Here is a 19,677-nt window from a genome sequence, read left to right as displayed (position 1 = left end):
TTATTTCTATGAAAAGCTGTTGTCTCCCTCTAGTCAATATCTTGGTTTCTCTTACTGTTTCTGAATTAGAACTGGCTAATGAGGGAAAAGATTTCCTTAGTAGCCAATTAAGAGATTCACTTGATGTTTGGGTTTTACCAAAGCACACTTATCTTCAATAACTGCAGATAAAACTTCTCCATGAATAACCATGTATAAAAATGAATGACAAAAATCCTGGGGACAAAAAGAATTAAGGAGACAAATTTATTTCAGGCTAGTTCCCAGAATTCAGTCTTCTCTCCACATTTGTATGAGTACTGATTTAAAAGTTGATTTTTTTATTTCTCTCTATGGAAGATATGCTTGGATACTAAATTTTAAATGTTTATTTTTTTAAAAATAGATGTTTGCCTCTAGAATTTTTTCCCTCATTAGATTCTTCCCTCCCAGGTTTGGGAACACAGCATGTATTTCAGGTCTTTTCATGGAAAATCAAAAACCTTAAAACTATCTTGTGAAGATGGGTAAACTTTGCAGAAGTGTTAGAATTTTATTTGACTACCAGTTAGGGGTATGTTTTAAGAATTGACTTTCCAGGGAAAAAATGATCATGATGCACTTATAATTGTACTGTGTATCATGAAAATTTTCTCCACTACTTTATTAAACCTAAAAAATTACCAATATGATAAATCAAGTTCTGTTTTGTAGCCTTTGCCAGTTTCCAAAGTATATAAATGTGCACAATGAAAAATTAACAATTGGCTCTCTCACAAGCTGGTTCCAGAGGGCCTGAGAACATATAACTGCTTGTAGTTGACATGAGGTTAAAATCTTTCTCAAAGATATGAGAGAGAAAATTGAAAATTATGCAGCATATATAAAATATTTTAAAATATAAATCACATGATTATATAAATAAATACAGAAAAAAATCTTTGATAAAACCAATATCCCCTTTTGTTAAAATAAGTAAAAAAAAAATAGTAGGAAACACAAAATTCACAACATTGAGGAATTTGAGAATTGGGAGGGAACTAGTGTCTACTTTGTTCAACCCATATCAAAAAACACCAAAACAGAAACAAAAAACCCTTTATTATAATATGCTTAATAATTAGTTATCTGGACTCTGCTTGAAGAACTTCAAGCCACAAGAACCCTGTATTCCCTTGACAAAGAGCTCAATTTATTTTTGAACAGCTCAGATTTTTAAGAAATTTTGCCTGACAAAATATTCCTATTTTTAACTTTCACTGCTCCTGGTTCCATCCTCTGGGCTCAAATAGAACAAATCTTCCTTCTACATGATAGCTCATCAAATGCTTGCAGGCAATTATGTCTTTGCCCCCTACTCCAGACTTCTCTTTTTCAAGCTAAATATGCATGGTTCCTTCAACAAATCCTCCTTGCAACATGGACTCAAAAACGTTCACCACCTTCATTGCCATCTTCAAGACATCTGCCAGTTTGTCACTATCTTTCTTAAATTGTGGTTCCCAGAATGGAACTCAGGACTGTCTTTGAGGTATGATGATGATGACAGGAAACAATGAGGTTATTGCCTTCCTATACCTGAAAGTTATGATTCTCTTGATATGAACCAAGTAACTTTTTCTGATGCTACATCACATTACTGATTTACATGGAATTTGTAATTCATTAAATTATTTTTTTTTAAAAAGAGCTGTGTAGGAGAAAGATCAGTGGAGTTGAAAACTAATTCTAAATCTATTATTTATTATACTATCTTATTTTATTATTTTTTATATTATGTTATATTATACTATCTTATAAAATGCCTGTTTTTAAAAAGAAGAAAGATAGGAGTGAATTTTAAAAATCCTGAATCTGCCACTAATTTTCTATCTAGTGGATAAATTACTTATCTTCTTTAAATATCAATTTTTTTATTTGTAAAATTGGGTAAGGGAAAAAAAGATCTCTAAGGTTCTTCTGGTTTGCAAAGTATGGCATAACAACTTTTTGGTCTTTTGGGAAAGATTATTTCAATTTAAGCTAGGGCTGCGTTCCTAGTCCTGCTGAGAGAACAACATCTGGGTAATGATCAACCAGTTGCCTGGAGAAGCTGCACACCTGTTCATTGGGTGCTGTTTAAACTGTACCTACTGCCAATTATAGGGAAATCAATATAAAAGAAAATGTTCTTCCATTAGACACCTGGCAGGAAATGGACCTGTGTGATCACTCACAAAGCTTCAGCATTGGAGTAATGATAGAAAAGGCCAAAGATACAGATGATTTAAAAAGGTGTAGAGTTTGAGCTGAACATGAGAGGCTTGGACAAATAACACCTGACTAAAAGAAGCCTGTGATCTTTTTTCTGCACTTAGAGTAGTCTGAGAAACCTAAGTTATTTGAGCCTTATAAGGAAAACAATTTCCTCTCTACTTGCTTTAGTGGGGGTGAGGAGGGGGAAAGGAAGGAAGTGAAGGACAAAGGCATGACAAAATGAAAACATGAGAAAAGGACTAAAGATTAACATATAGAAATCGGTGCCTGATCCAGACTGCTGGTGGAGCCACAGCCCACAACAAGAGAAAGAGAAACACCAGTAGAATCCGGAGTTCCTCAGTCACTATTACAGACGGAAGAACACTGATAATGGGAAGTTTTATCAATAATTAACAGATGCTGTATTAGTTCCCTGTGACAATGGCAGAGTGGAAGAATTGAATTGTTCATTGTTTGGCTTACTTGCTGAAAGAGGGTTAAACTTGGTCTCAGAAAGATCATAATAGTTGAATCTCTGCTGAGTGCTCTGATGGATTTGATTTTTTAAATCACTTTTGATATAATTCAAGACTGAAATGTAGTATACAACTTATCTCACTTGAAATTCATCAATGAAATTTATCATCAATATGAGGAAAATAATTTTCTGGAGTAGAAAATGAAACCGTAAGGGAACAAGTTGCCACTCACAAAAGGGGCAACATTAAAGAGAAAAGTTAGTCCTTATTCTGAGAGTCAGAGAGAGCTTGGCGGATCCCCGTCTTTTTCTGGTGTTGGATGGTTTGTGATTGTTGTGCATGAAGTGAATGAAATCTAGCTTCAGACACTTAATAGCTGTGTGACCTTAGGCAAGTCACTTAACCCTATTTGCCTCAGTTTCCTCGTCTAAAAAATGAACTGGAAAAGGAAATGGTAAATCTCTTCAGTATCTTTGCCAAGAACAGCCCCCCCCCCAAAAGGGTCCTAAAATAAGCAACTGATCATAATGGCCCCTGGTGACAATAAATAAAATTAGTAGAATGATTAATTTGAGGAGACAGTTTATCCAAGGAATTAAAATTAGTGAAGGTGGAGGAAGAGATAGAAAGGATTGATTGATTTTTTCCTAGTATCTAGAATGAGGCTATATACCCTTAGCATACATGCTAAAAAGAATCTGATGTCACCATGTCTTTCATACTATTATTATCACATGTTTGACAATAACAGTATGAGAGCACTTGCAAATTATGGCATTACCTTCCTGACATCATGGTTCCCTTATTGAACAAAGGACAAATAACAATAACAATATTATTATAAAGGTACACATAGAATATGAGATGTATTAAAAATGGCTCTTTCCCTCAATGGAAAAGTCAGTGATAATGTAGCTTCAGGGAACGCCAACATACCTCACCCATGTTCTATGTACATCCATAAGCATATTTTTTTTTTTTAGGTAAGAATATCCCTAAAGAGAGGATTGTGAGAAGATGGTGGAGTAGGTTAGAAAATTCCAATTTCAAATTTCCTCCACAAACAAAACAAAATTGCATCTTATGATGAATGCAGATCTATGAAAAACAAATAAAACTTGGAGAAGAACAGAGGTCCTTCAAAGACAATCCAAGAAACCCCAAAGAAAGCTGTCTAGGATGGAGGATTAACTGGTATTAAGTATAAACAACTTTAGGCTAGCTTAGCCTAAGCCTTAGCCTGCAAGCAGGGAGTCCTGGGGCTAGCTGAGTTTGGAAGCAATTTCAGCTAGAACCATAGGAATTTTCACCTCCTGGACTGTGTGGGGAATCAGGGTTGAATCAAGGAAGATTGAAGAAACCTCTACTGATAAGAAATGCTAGGCCCAGGGGTACTACTGAGACATGGCCCTGGTAAGAAGGTACCAGCATATTCCATGTGGCTGTGACCACCTTCAAAAGGGTGGAGTTCTTGGTTTTCAGTTTCAGAGCAGAGGGGAGAACTAAAGGAAGACCTGAAGCCAAAGGCACTATCCCTTCCACCTGAAGACTAGAAGAGATTACAGTATTAAATTATTATTGGGTGAAAAAAAAGGAGAAAGGACCCAACCAAAGAAAGTTAGAATAGGGAAGTTCATCTTCAGAGGAGGACACTGAAATTTAAAAAAAAAAAAAAAAAAAGCCTCCCTTTCCCCAAAGAGTAATGCTAAATGACTACTTGCTCAAAAACAATTTAAAGAAAAACTAAAAATAAAAAAAAAAAATAAAAATAAACTTTTAAAAATCCAGTGAGAGATTGAGGAATGTAGGGAGTTGTCGTCTCCAGAAGCTGCCGGATCGCTCTCTGGGAAGAGATCTGCTGTGTCTACTCAAATCTCTCGGACTGATTCTTCTTCCTGTAACGAACCGTTGTCTCCAGGCAGTTGCTGTTAACTCTTGTCCAGAAAAGTGACTTCCCTTTCTTCAGAGAGCTGTGTCAAGCCAGATGTAGTGCAGAGTCTTCTCTTCCTGGAGCGCTGTCCTCTTTTATCCTCCCAGAGAATGGGCGTGAGATAATGCAAGGGCTTCTGGGAAGAACCACTTCAGCCAATGAGCTTGCTCCTTCTATCAAGTCAACCTGAGTTCTCACCTTGTAATTGTCCAGACAACCTGAATTCTCACCTTGTCACTGTCCAGACAACCTGAGTTCTCACCTAGTAATCCTAACAGAGGAAAAACTTTTTTTTAAAAAAGAAACAATCTAAGAAAAACAAGAGTCTTAAAGAAGAAAATTACTCTGAAAATTAGAATTGGGCAAGAGGAAGCCAGTGAAGCTATAAGAAGCCAAGAAATAATAAAACAAAATACACAAAAAATAAAAACTGGAAACATAGAACAGAATGTATAACTTCTTATAAGAAAAACAACAGATCTGGGGAACAGATCAAGAAGAGAATACATAATTGGATTACCTGAAAGCTATGACCACACACACAGACACACACGCAAAAGAACCATGAAATAATAATTCAAGAAATAATTAAAGTATCTTAAAAAAGGGAAAGTAGAAATAGAAAAAAAAATCTACTCATCACTACCTCAAAGAGATCCTACAAGAAAAATGTGTGGAAATATCATTGATAAATTTTGAAAACCCCAGATCAAAGAAAATTTTACAAGCAACAAGAACAAAATCCCAATTCAGATATGTTGGAGTTACAATAAGAATTGCACACAAATAGCACTCAAGAGGCTAAAAAAATACAAAAAATATAAAAGACCATAGATGCTGAAATACCATATATCAACAATCAAAATAAATAGGGTTGTGACTAAAAATATTATATTCAGCAAAATTAAGTATAATACTGAATGAAAAAAAGGGACATTCAACGAACTGTCAGAATTTCAGATTTTTGTCTCAAATAAACCTTGCATCATCAGTTAGAGAATTAATACATACATACACACACACACACACACACACACACACACACACACACACACACACACACACACATACACACACCCCAAGAAATATATATAGTATCCTCCAAAATCTATAAAGAAATAAAGAGGGATGGAATAAGATAAGGTATGATATAAAAGGGTGTGTAATTTAAAGGGAGTGGAAATTAAACAGATTAATAGGAATGGGATAAAGAAGAAATGAAGAAGTGGAGGGAGAATAAAAATAAAAGGAGGGATCCATGGAGGGGGGTAAAGTAGGGAGAGGCGGTAAGGGAGTTAAGTAATAGCAAGGCAAATTAACAGAAATAAAGTAGAAGACATATATAACCATAATAATAATATGTAGGAGGGGCAGCTAGGTGGTGAAGTGGATAGAGCACCAGCTCTGAAGTCAGGAAGACTTGAGATCAAATCAGATCTCAGACACTTTTAACACTTCCTGGCTGTGTGACCCTGGGCAAGTCACTTAACTCCAATTGCTTCAGCAATAATAATAATAATAATAATAATAAGGAATAGAATTTATTAGAAAAAAAGTGGGTATAGTAATCATTGATCTCAAAGTCAAACTTTTAAAAAAATCAAAAGAAAAATTTACATTATATATTAGCCATGTTAATATTGTTTTAAATGTATGCATATGCATATATATGTATGTGTATATATGTGTGTCTATGTGTAAACAGATGTATATTTTCTTATTTTGTATTTAAGTTTTAAATAAATAAATACATTAAAAAATAATATCCCTACATTTTGCAATAATGTCACCTCTTGTCCTTGAAATAGATCTTGAACTGGCCATCATTATATATTTCCTGACCCTCAGGGCAAATAAAAATCTAGATTTTTGTATTAATGACAAGTACCAGTGATTTGTACAGCAGAAATATAACTAATTCCCTGAAGGTACCGCTATTGATATAACCTACCATTTCCTTCAGTCCTCTGGCATGTTGGGGCTCATTCATAAAATGGTGAACTGCTTTTCTTGGTACTCTATTCTATTCCCTGGTCTTGCACCTAAGATATATTTATAGCAACTCTTTTTGAAAGGAATAGGGAGAGAAAGTAAGAGAGAAAGAGAGAAGGGGAAAAAAAGTGAGCATAAAGGAGAGGGAAAAAAAGAAAGAGAGACAGAGAAGAAGAAAGAGAGAGCACATATATTAAGATGGTCCCTATTCTCAAGTATATCAAATTCTAATGGGAAAAGCAATACATGTGTAGGTTTTCAGTCACAAATCAGTTAGAAAGGTGCTGTGGTCCTAAGGGTTCAAAAGAGATAGTAATGCCCTTTTTTAAAGTGTCAGCTCCATTTTCCAATGTCTATTTCTTCTTTAATGGTATTTCAACATAAGATTCTGATGATGAACCATTTGACAACACAAGAACTTTGATAACAAGAGCTTTCTTTTCTGATACTTTGAAAGCTCTGACAATAACACCTGTAGGGGCAATTGCCAGCTGCATCACCATAGTAGTTGCTTTGCAAAATAATAGCTAGAACTACTATGCTGGAAACATTGGTATTCCAAAGCTGTTGGGCTCAAGGGTCTAAACTGAATCCATCAGGATCTGAAGGTAAAGAGATGTCGAGGTGGTAGTGCTGTATTTGACTTGCTTGGCAGATGCTACATCCTGTCTTTTCCTATCCACCTACTCCCAGTGCCTTGCTTCCTTAGCTAAGCTGGCTTGCTTGCCCTGTGGTTAGCAGCTGGTAAGTGTGGCTGTCCCTTTCTCTACAGAAGTTGCTTCCAGGGACCATGGGTTGTAAGTGAGAAACCAAGAAACAAAAAGGTTAAGGGACATTTAAGAAGTGAAATAATAAATACAAGCCAATTTTTTTTAGCTTCTTATTTAAAGCTTTATTAACTAGAGTGCACTAGCATTGGAGAGAGAACTATGAAGTACATTTCTTCCTGTTGTGATCAAGGAGGGATGAGGTAGATAATGCAGAGTCTATACAAAGTAGCTGGTAGTTTTTCAGATTCAACATGGGTCCATAGCAATATTCTTGTGGAAGATTTATCTATTGGGAGCTAGCAGTAATTTTGAAATTTCTCTTCCTGTTGTGAAATCTGGTTATTTCATGCTTTAGCATTAAGATGCCTTTTATTCTTTTGTTAGCACATCAAAATGAATTCTTTATTCACTGTAGACATATACAAACTAATGATCACTGAAAAGATAAAGAACAGTAGCTCTGGCAGATATCCTGAGGAGAGAAAAAGGGGGGAAAGACAGAAATTCATAAATGAAACTTCTGCTTAAACTGCTCATACTCAGCACGAAAATATTTATGTTATTTTAGAAAGTAATTCAGTCTTGCTCCTTCTAAGAGAAAGAGGGAGATATAATTATCTTACGACTGAAAAAACTGGGTAGAGGAATAATAGAATATTATTCTTTGGAGAAAATTCATTATTACCTATCTATTCGCTTGCTACTCCTAGCAATCTAACTCAAATATTACCCCAAATAACTAACATTTATCTAGTCTATTAAAATTTATAAGATGCTTTATATCATTGATCTCATTTTATTCTTGTAGTGTGAATACTATTTCCATCATACAGAGAAGCAAATGGGCTGAGAGAGGTTAAATGACACTCATGGTCACACAGATGGTAAGAACTGGAGATTGTGTGCAGTCAAATTTCTCCTAATGCCAAACAGTAACACACACAATTTTATCTTCTGCAAACCATATGTATCACACAGAAACTAGGGCTAGATCAATGTCTCACAACACAGACCAAGTTAAGTTAAAGATTAATATGTAATTTTGATGTAAAAGATCATGTTATAAGCAAGAGTAGTTCATGACCAAAACAAAGGACAGAAACTATGACAGAAGATAAAATGTACAATTTTGATTACATAAAATTCAAAAAGTTTTTGCATAAACAAAACCAATTAAATTAGAAAGAAAAGAGGTAACTAGAAAATAATCTTCCCAACAAATTTTTTTATAAAAAGTCTGATAATCAAGATATATGAGAAAGTGATTTAACTATATAAGAAAAAGAATCATTCCCTTCTAGATATGAAAGGATATGTTTAGTCAGTTCCCCCCCCAAAAAAAAGAAAGGTAAGGTATCTGTAGCCAAGTGAAAAAATGCTCCAAATCACAAATAATAAGACAAATGAAAATTAAAATAGTTCTAAATTAAAACATATCACATCTATCAGATTAGCAGAAGTGACAAAAAAAAAAGGGACAATGGTAGTTGTTGAAGGCGTTGTGGGAAAACAAGTATATAAATGCACTGTTAGCAGAATTATGAATTGATCTAACCAGTCTAGAGAGCAGTTAGAACTATGCCCCCCAAAATACTAAACTGTTGATAACCTCTGGCCTAGTCATACCACAATTACCCCTATATTCTAAATACATCAAAGGAAAAGGAAAATGAGATATGTCTATATCTATTGATACAACTACACATTCTATTTGAATTGTCTTAGGAAGATTCTGAAGATCTTCTGGCAGGATAAGAAACCAGACACAGAGATTCCTTTTCAAATTAAAACAGCCATGCATTTCAACTCTACTGAGAGATCACAACTCCATTGGGCTGCCACATTGTTTGAATGCCAAATGTATGCTTGCTAAAAAAATTATTTTATGAAGAACTCACGCAGGGCAAGCATTTATAAGTTGGTCAGAAAAATCCATACAAGTACATTTTCTTTTTTTCTTTTTTTTTTTTTTCTGCTGAGGCAATTGGGATTAAGTGACTTGCCCAAGGTCATACAGCCAGCAAATATTAAGTGTCTGAGACCACATTTGAACTCAGGTCCTCCTGACTTCAGGGCTGGTGCTCTATCCACTGTGCCATACAAGGACACTTTCAATATATCTCGTAAAAACTTTAGAATTGGGTTGTAGACATGGGAGACACTGGCACAGGACCACCCAGCATGGTGTGTTCTCATCAGAGAAAGTGCTATTCTCTATGAGCAAAGCAGAATTGAATTATTCCAAATGAAACATGAAATGTACAAAATTAGAAAAGCTACCCCAAATGTTCGTATGTACTATTTGTATCTGACACACAGACCCTCAACCTATCAATACAAATATTTATGTATGAAAAATTATGGGAGCTTTTTTTTTTTTTGTCAAAGAACAGAAGTGAAAACTAAAGAGTAACTATCAATTTAAAAATGGTTGAACAAATTGTGCTATATTAATAAAATCAGTAAAATAAAAAAAAATTTTTAAATTAAATAAAAATTAATATTATGTACCTTAAGAAATGACAAAAGAATTAGTTTCAGAGGGAGGCCTTGTTACATAGTAAAATATAAAATAATTTATACAATTTATACAAAAATTAGCTTTAAAAGACAACTCTGTGTTTCACAAAATAGCATTTTCACTCTTTTTGTTGTTGTTTGCTTGCATTTTATTTTGCTTCTCTTTTTTTCTTGTGTGACACAGTTGTATTAATATGTATACATATATTGGATTTAACATCTATTTCTACCATGTCTAACATATATATATATATATATATATATGGGACTACTTGGCATCTAGGGGAGGGCATAGGAGAAGGAGAAGGAAATTGGAACACAGGGTTTTGTAATGGCTAATGTTGAAGAATTGTCCATGCATATGTTTTTAAAAATTAAAAAAAGCTTTAATAAAAATAATAATAAAAAAGATTCAACTCTAATCAGTACAAGAACCACCTATGTCCTATGATCAAGCATGGTAAACAACTCTTCACAGTGAGATGGTAGACTCAGAGTGGAAAAAAAAAAGGAAGGAAGGAAGGAAGGAAGGAAGGTAGGAAGGAAGGTAGGAAGGAAGGAAGGAAGGAAGGAAGGAAGGAAGGAAGGAAGGAAGGTAGGAAGGAAGGTAGGAAGGAAGGTAGGAAGGTAGGAAGGTAGGAAGGAAGGAAGGAAGGAAGGTAGGAAAGAAGGTAGGAAGGAAGGAAGGAAGGTAGGAAGGAAGGAAGGAAGGAAGGAAGGAAGGAAGGAAGGAAGGAAGGAAGGAAGGAAGGAAGGTAGGAAGGTAGGAAGGAAGGAAGGAAGGAAGGAAGGAAGGAAGGAAGGAAGGAAGGAAGGTAGGAAGGTAGGAAGGAAGGAAGGAAGGAAGGAAGGAAGGTAGGAAGGAAGGTAGGAAGGAAGGAAGGAAAGATGGGAAGGAAGGAAGGAAGGAGAGAAAGATGGGAAGGAAGGAAGGAAGGAAGGAAAAAAAAGAAAGAAAAAGGAGGGGAGGGACTGAAAGGACAGAAAGTGCTTCCAGGACTTCTTTTTCTGACTATCTATCTGACCAAGAACAATTCATCTAAATTTTTTGAGCCTGTTTCCTCCTTTATAAAATGTCTAAAATGATGCCAGAAGTTCCTATTTGATAGGGTTGTTAAGAACCTCAGATGCAATTACACATGTAAAATACTTCATAATTTCCAGCTATTATTATTCATGTCTCCTTTTTGATAGCCTGTCTCCCTACATGTATTGCTACAGAAGAATATTCTATTTCTTAACTACCAGTCAACTAACAGAATATTAGTCAATGGATAGATCTCTGGGGTATGTGAAGATGGAAAAGTCTCTCAGATTCAAATGAATGAATCTGCCTATAATAATAGCTGGTTGATATTAAGCCTAATGAGTAAAGTGGCTTATTCAATATTACACAGGTAAGTAGGTGGTGGAAGAACTAGGACCAAAAGCCAATTCTCACAATCTCTAGTACATTTACTCTGAATTGAACTATGCATTGCATTGATGTCCTTACTGCAATTTTCATACATATTTTACTTTTGTTTAGAAGACAAAATGAATATTAGAGATGAACCAGCTCAGCAAAGAGACCTTTGGAGATTGTTTTATATATTTGCCCTCTTTCTATGTAAAGTTGAATATATGCTATTAAAGATAGATGCCTCCCTCTGGTTTCATTTGTTTATTTAAATCTATGTTTTTAGAAAGCAATTAGTATAAACCTAAGACTTAAAGCCCAGTCTGAACAGTTTTTTAAAAATGGTGTGGACTAGCCACATTTCAATAAAAATTAGAAATAATCTCTTTAGTGCAGTTTTCATATCACATTATAATTGTTGCAGATATCTCAAAATATCTACACCCAAAATTACTGGAGCTATTAGCCCTATTTTTAGCTAGGTGGCACAGTAGATAGAGCACTGGTTTTGGGGTCAGGGAGATCTGAGTTCAAATCCAGTCTCAGATCTTGAGTAGCAGAGTCATCTCCGCAAGTCGCTTTTGTTTGCCTCAATTTCCTCCACTGTAAAAAGGGAATAATGATAGCTTCTACTTCAAAGGATTATTATGAAGATCAAATGAAATAATTCTTACAGGGTGCTTAGCACAATGCCTGATACATAATGGACAATATATAAATGAGAGCCATTATTATTATTATATCACAAAAATTTAAAATATTTTGATAACTATATTCTAATATAATTGATGTCCTTTGTAATTCTATGTATTTCATATTATATATTTAAAAACCTTGTTCTGAAAAGGGAGTTACAAGCTTTACCAGGTTGTCACAGAGGTTAGATACTTTTACTATATAGGAAACTTGATTTTTGCTTCACTCTAATCCAAGCAGCAAGTATGCAAACAACAGCAATTTGAAGGACTAAAGGTTGAAGATATTCATTTAAATTGAGAAATATTTCTACTTCGGTGTTAGTTTAATTTGACAATGGTCTGAGCACAACTTCACAAGAGACCTAAGTGAAAGGCACAGGTCATGTATTTTAACTGATGAACCTAGTTGACAGGAAAATGTTATATTTTATCTATCTATCTATCTATCTATCTATCTATCTATCTATCTATCTATCTATCTATGCTATACTTAAGGTTGTTTTACTCCTTATTGCTTAGTTGCTGTTGGAATATGACAGAAACCACAATATAAATGAACTATGCTTTTAAAACTACCAGTTTTCATGGGAAATGGGCCTTTGAAAATCCAATTGCAAGAACTTTAATGATATTGATTAAAGCATTTTTATATCTTAAAAAAAGAAAGAAATTGTTCCCCATATGAAGTCAAAATCTGTCTTTCTCCAACTTTCATCTATATTGATCCTAGTTCTGGCCAAGCAGAACAAATCTATTTTCTCTTTTACATAAGTAAATGTTGCCTTTCATATTGGAGGAATACAGTTATCTCTACTCTAAGATTTCCCATAGAGCAGCTGGTTGATATAGTAGACAGAGTGCCAGGGCTGGGGTCAGAAAGACTCATCTTTCTGAGTTCAAATCTGGCTTCTAGCTGTGTGACCCTGAGCAAGTCATTTAATTCTGTTTATCTCAGTTTCCTCATTTGTAAAATGAGCTGGAGAAGGAAATGGCAAACTATTCAAGTACCTTTGCTAAGAAAACACCCAATGGGATAATGAATTGGATACAACTGAAAAATGACTGAATAAAAAAAACAAAGTCTTCTCCTCTCTAAGCTAAACATGCTAGTACTCCTGATAATGGCATGATCAGGAGGGAGTGTAATAAGACTATTACTTTCTCATTAAGGACCTAATCCTCTTATAGCAGTCTAAGTTAGCATCACCTTTTTTGGACTCCTTGTGACACTCTTGACTCACATAAAATATGAAAACTATCCATCCATTCAGTGATATCTCTAGATCTCTCTCTCTCTCTCTTTTTTTTAAAGTTCAACTCATAGCTAATCTTTGTATTTTCCTGCTGTTTTGGTGAAATTGATTTTTTGAACCCCATTAGAATTTTTTTTTTTTTGGCTGTGGCAATTGGGGTTAAGTGACTTGCCCAGGGTCACACAGCTAAGAAGTGTTAAGTGTCTGAGACCAGATTTGAACTCAAGTTCTCCTGATTTCAGGGCTAGTGCTTTATCCACTGTGCTACCTAGCTGCCCTCCATTAGAGAATTTTTCATTTAACCCAATTAAATTTTACCTTAGATTTAGTTAATTGATCAGACCTTTTTGGATCCAAACAATGCCATCTAATATACTAACATCAAGTTGTTTATCATTTGCAACTTACAAGCATGCCATTTATATTATCTTTCAAATTATTTTTGAAAATTATTGAATAGCACAAGGCTGATGAATGATGTGTAGATCATTTAACTATAACCCACCTTCTAAGTTTGACATTGAACCATTAATGATTACTCTTTAGGTTCAATCACTTAACCAATTCAGAAATTGATATATTACTCCATTGTATTGAAGCACTATATAAATAGGAGACATTATTATCATTAATTATTATCATTACCTCCCACCCACCTCCTTGAATAAATTAAAAACAAACAATAAAATCAAGCCTTAAAAATCTTGAGGCAGCTATGTGGTTCAGTGGATAGAGCACCAGCCCTGAAGTCAGGAGGACCTGAGTTCAAATCTGGCCTCAGACATTTAACACTTTCTGGCTGTGTGACCTTGGGCAACTCACTTAAACAAGGAAGGAAGGAAGGAAGGAAGGAAGGAAGGAAGGAAGGAAGGAAGGAAGGAAGGAAGGAAGGAAGGAAGGAAGGAAGGAAGGAAGGAAGGAAGGAAGGGAAAAAGAAATAGGTTTATACACATGTAATTATGTAAAACATTTCTGTATTAGTCATTTTCTGCAAAAAAAAGAGTAATGCAAACAAAAAGAAGGAAAGAAAGAAGGAAGGAAGGAAGGAAAGAAGGAAGGAAGGAAGGAAGGAAGGAAGGAAGGAAGGAAGGAAGGAAGGAAGGAAGGAAGGAAGGAAGGAAGGAAGGAAGGAAGGAAGGAAGGAAAGAAGGGAGGAAGGAAGAAAGGAAGGAAGGAAGGAAGGAAGGAAGGAAGGAAGGAAGGAAGGAAGGAAGGAAGGAAGGAAGGAAGGAAGGAAGGAAGGAAGGAAGGAAGGAAGGAAGGAAGGAAGGAAGGAAGGGGAAATATATATATATATACACACACACACACACCCCTCCAGGATCATCTGGCAAAAAAATTCCAACATTAGTCACATCTGAAAATGTATGTCTCTTTCTGCATTTTAAGTTTATCACCTCTATCAGAAAATGGGTAGCTTTGTTCATCTTTGTTCTTTTGGATTTGTGATTTTTCATCGTATTGATCAGAGTTGTAATGCTTTCAAAGAAATAATGTTATCATTGTATAGATTGTTCTCCTACTTCTGCTTACTTTGCTCTGCATCAATTCATAAAAGTTTTCCCTATTTCTTCCTAAAATCATTCACTTCATAATTTCTTATGGCATAACATCATTCCATTATACTTATATACCATTGTTCATTTAATCATTCTCCAAAAAGAGAATAATCCTTTTATGTCCATTTTTTGGTTACTACATAGTCTTGTCATAAACCTGATGATAATGAAAATAACTTTTGATGATTTTGAAATATAGGTCAATTTTTTGGCTTTTCTATACCCACTCTCTAGGTTTAGAGTACAAAAGTTTCTTGAACAACTACAACTCGGTTTACCAAGTAAAATTTTATCGGGGCTTAGGAGTTTTATTAGAGCTTAGGAGTTCAAAAGCTTCAGTATTTTAGCAGAGGTCTTTTTTAGCCACTAATCCTCCCACTTGAGAAATTTTATACTCTTTGAGCTGTGCTTAGATCCTCCATTATTATCTTTCTAATTGCTAAAGGCATTTTAAAAAACGTATTCTACTTCCTTTACTTTTCAAGCAAGAAAGAGCAAGATATGCTTTGCTTTGGGGTTTGCAACATCTGGGGGTGCTATTGATGAAGACTCATCCTTGAGTGTTAAAATGGTTTCTTGACTTTTTATTAGCATCAATATCATTTTTCTCCACCACCATAGAATTTTCCCTTGTAACAAAGAAAAATAGTAAGAAAAAACAAGCACAATGATATATCATAAAGCATATATAACATTTTTTGCAGTTGATTTACCACCTATTTACTGAGAAAAGGAAAATAGGCTTCATCACCAGAACTTTGAAATGAAATTTAATCATTGCCATCACCTGAATTTTATCATATTTTAATGTTGCTTTATTTTTTCATTATTATAGTCATTATATACGCTATCCTCTTGGTTTTGCTTTCTTTGCCCTTCATTAATGAATCCAAATAGAATATCTCTTATTTACAAATAGGATTTCTGCATCTTTTTCATTTGACTTCAACAAGCCTTGTTGACCTGTTTTTTTTTTTTCCCATGATCTGTTTTGTTGAAGATTTCTAATGAACACTGTATGCTTTCTTTGAATTTGAGATAAATCAGCAAAAATATTGTGAATGAAAGCAAAATTTATTTGGATGGCTTGATATCTCTAAAAAGAAATCTAGCAATAGAGTTCGCTAGAAGAAGCATTCAAACATATTTAACATGGCATTCATACATAATAAGAATAGGTCCATAAATAAATTGGGATTGAGTGAGGGGGACAAATAATTGGAGATAGAATTAGAGAATAAGTATGAATTGTGAGAAATTATTATTAATGACCGATATCTTGTAGTAATTCAAAGCTCACCCCTTTTTCTGATTTTGAAATGTTGTCTCCTGAAGGACATTACTAATAATGAAAATAATTAGCCCTCCTAGAGCTTGGTCAGATCCCACCCAACATTTAAAGAAATTTAATCTAAAGTGGTCAGTCCATTGTGGTCTCTCAAGTTTGGATGGAAATGGATCTTTTGTTCTGATGGGGAAGGATCTGAATATAGAGATATTGTCAACATGATGTCTCTTTTAAACCCAGATTGAACACCTAAGGATATATAAACTGTGTGTCCACTGTTATGTTTGTCTTTGGTTTAAGAGAAATGACCAAATGACCATCATTTTATTAATAAATTGTTGACCTTAATAAAATAACTAAATCATCAAGAAATTATGTCTCTTGAACCTTTTTAAAGTCACAGAATCCCATTTTTGCTGAAAATATTCTCAAAATATTCTTCTCAGTATAATTATTTCACTCTATAAAATGAAACAGGATTACGAAGCAAACCAATTATACCAGGTTACATTTATTAAAATATTTTAAAATTTTATGATATATTAATATAATAATAATAGTTCTCCTTTATATAGTGTATGAATAGTATATTCATAGTATACAGGTATGAATCACTCAACAAATATATTTTTTGATCCTCACGATAGCTTTGGAAAATAAATGCTGTTATTATTCCCATTTTATAGTTGAGGGAACAGAGGCAAACAATGGTTAAATGACTTGCTCAGGGTCACAGAACTAGTAAGTATAAGACTGGATGTGATTCTAAGTCTGCCTACTTGGAAATGACTCTGTGAAAATTAATAGGTTTTATTTCATTCATAAATGTTTTCTTAGGAAAAAATTATATTCATTTAATCATTAAAAACCACTGCTATACACAAAAAAGGACTGTGCTATTGCATCCTTTTCCTCTTTACTAAGGGGCCCATCTACTCTGAACGTACACACAAGGTGATTAGATTATATCTTGAATTAGTGTGACCATGTAAAAGAGGAATCCAATTCCTTTTTCTCATTCTGGCTTGTTATACTCCCAACTCAGCACTCCAGGGGACAATTACTTAAAGCTTATGCTTTGTTTTATTTCTTAGGTTTTCTTAAAATGGAAGTACCAGGTACTCAATGTACATTGTAAATCAAATATGGAATAGGCGTTTTTTTGGTTGTTGTTGTTTTTTTCAGACACACAAAAGAAATGCTCTACACAAATGCTCTTCAAAAATACTCACTGCAAGAAGAAAAACAAATTTTAACAGAATGAAGTAGCAATATTCTCTGTAGTGAGATCAAGACTTAAAACCATCAAAATGTAAAGCATTTCTAGAATTGCTGAATGGGCATTTTAGGCTTCATTTAATTATTGTGTTGTCCTTTATTACCCAAGATAGTTTCTGGAAAGCCAACCCAAGGATTCAGCCCAACCTTCTTCCTGAAGAGTGGTCATCTTCCTGAAGAGTAAATATTACAGTTGTTGCCAAAGATTCCTTCCAAAGTACATTCAGCACTGAGGGAATTTGTTTTTCTTGACTATGCATGTTTATAAGGCGAGTTTGATTTTTCTTGCTATCTTAATTTCTAGTAGATTCAGAGGTGGAAGGGAAATTTTCTGGAAAGAAAAGAAAATTTAAATGAAAAAACAAAGTTCAAGGTACCTCTGGATATTTTGAATTCTCAAGGTCATCTCTAATACTGATTATATCCATCTTGAAATCAACATTCAATGTCTTTGGATCCAGGAAAAAAGCATAAAGCAAAGGATGCTCAAATTCACCTAATTGATTACCCAGTCACATGGAAGCAGTCAGTAGCATTTCATATCCTCTGAAATGGAGATGGACATTACCTCTCTCTCTGTCATGGGAGTCTCTAGGATTGGGGTAATGCTACCTTCAGAAGTAAAGAAAGAGAGACAGTCACTTCCTTCCCAAAGAGTTGCCAACTCATAGACTTTTCCTTTTTAGTGGTGAACAAAAGGACTGTTTTATCATCCCTAAGGTATCTAAGTCCTTTAGTACTGAGTCACAAATGGCCAAAGTTATCATTCCCCAAGTACCCAAGTGCTGAGGCAGTAACACACAGAGTTGACCAGAAACAGAGTTCTTTAACACAAAGGAAGAAAACAAAATATTTATGTAATATTGATTGCATATTTACTTTGGAGTTAGTTTTCCAACAGTTAATCTAGCTTACAAACAAAGCTCTTATTCTAAGTACTTTTATTCCCATATTTTCCTCCCAGTTGGTCTCATTATTAAAAACTTGCTACTGTCATATATAAATGATGTAGCTCACTAAGAATACTCAATATCTTTTTCCACTTAGTTCAGTTTTTTCCTCCCTTCCAAATCAAACAATAAGCTATTTTCCTTTAACACAATCAAATCTCAAGCCTTGGTTTTGTTTGTTTGTTTGTTTGTTTTTTATTCCCAGGCTTGCTAGCTACTTGGCTTGACTGGCAGCCTATGTGATTGATCCATAATCTTAGGAGCTCCTAGGCAATTACAAGTTGTCCATAGGCTTTGCTATGCTAGCAAAGTAAATCAAAATACTTGGGGATCTAATTCTGGGTCAGCAAAGTTCTCTTTGAATGGTATTATATGAACTAAAACTTTTTCCCAGAAAAAAACAAAGCTTTTAAGAGCAGTGAAATTATTTAAGCTTTCTTCCATCATCAATATGATATGTAGTAACAATTTACTTTTATTTCTATTTTGGTGTATAAAATATTCTTTTCTCAACTTCCAATTAGGAATAAATTCTCCTATCTTTCTACCACTTAGAGGTAGCAAATAATATAGAGAGCCAAATAATTTGGAAATATCTGATGTCAAAGAAAGTTTCAGTGTATTCATTCCCAAGTGAATATAATGCTAAAAGCTAGATAGATTTATAGCCAGAGGACCTTTTAACAAGTCATTTTATTTCTGATGACCCTTTCCCCTACAATATCTATAAGATCCTTTTAATGTCTAAATCTATGTTACCACCATTTTATGATTTTATTGACAATAAAGAGGAGGTACTTACATCAAAGATTTACTCCAATATGTCACTGTGGAGTAGAGATAGATAGCTTTGAGTTCTCAAAGACTACTCTAAGAAAGAATAATCCCTTGTATGTATATCTTGAGTTGGAAAACTTTTGAGGATGAGCTATGGATAATGAGTTTGTCAGCCTAAGGCCAACCTACCTAAAATTGGGCACCAAGTAATGAATTTTTTTGATTTTGGCAACTCATTTCTTCTAAGGCTTAATTTGTGTTGGGTAGGAAGAAATCACACCAAGAAAATGATGTTTTTAAGTGTTGAAGAAAAAGAAACTAAGAATTTATCTTTCTAGATAAGAAAAAAGGGAGATAGTCAATTATGTACTACATATAAAGATCGTATAAGTATGTGTACCTGCGCATAGAGAGGAATCTTCTCAGTTAAGACTGACTGAGCATAGCAACATAATTATTAATTTGTTCTTCCTCCATAAATCCATATTAACTCAGGACCTTAGAATAGTGATTTACAATTTTTGTGGAACCATGACACTATTGTTTAGTTTCATGACATTCTGTCTT

This window comes from Sminthopsis crassicaudata, chromosome 3 (genome assembly GCF_048593235.1).
Source record: "Sminthopsis crassicaudata isolate SCR6 chromosome 3, ASM4859323v1, whole genome shotgun sequence".
NCBI lineage: Eukaryota > Metazoa > Chordata > Mammalia > Dasyuromorphia > Dasyuridae > Sminthopsis > Sminthopsis crassicaudata.
This window is presented reverse-complemented; position numbering follows the sequence as displayed.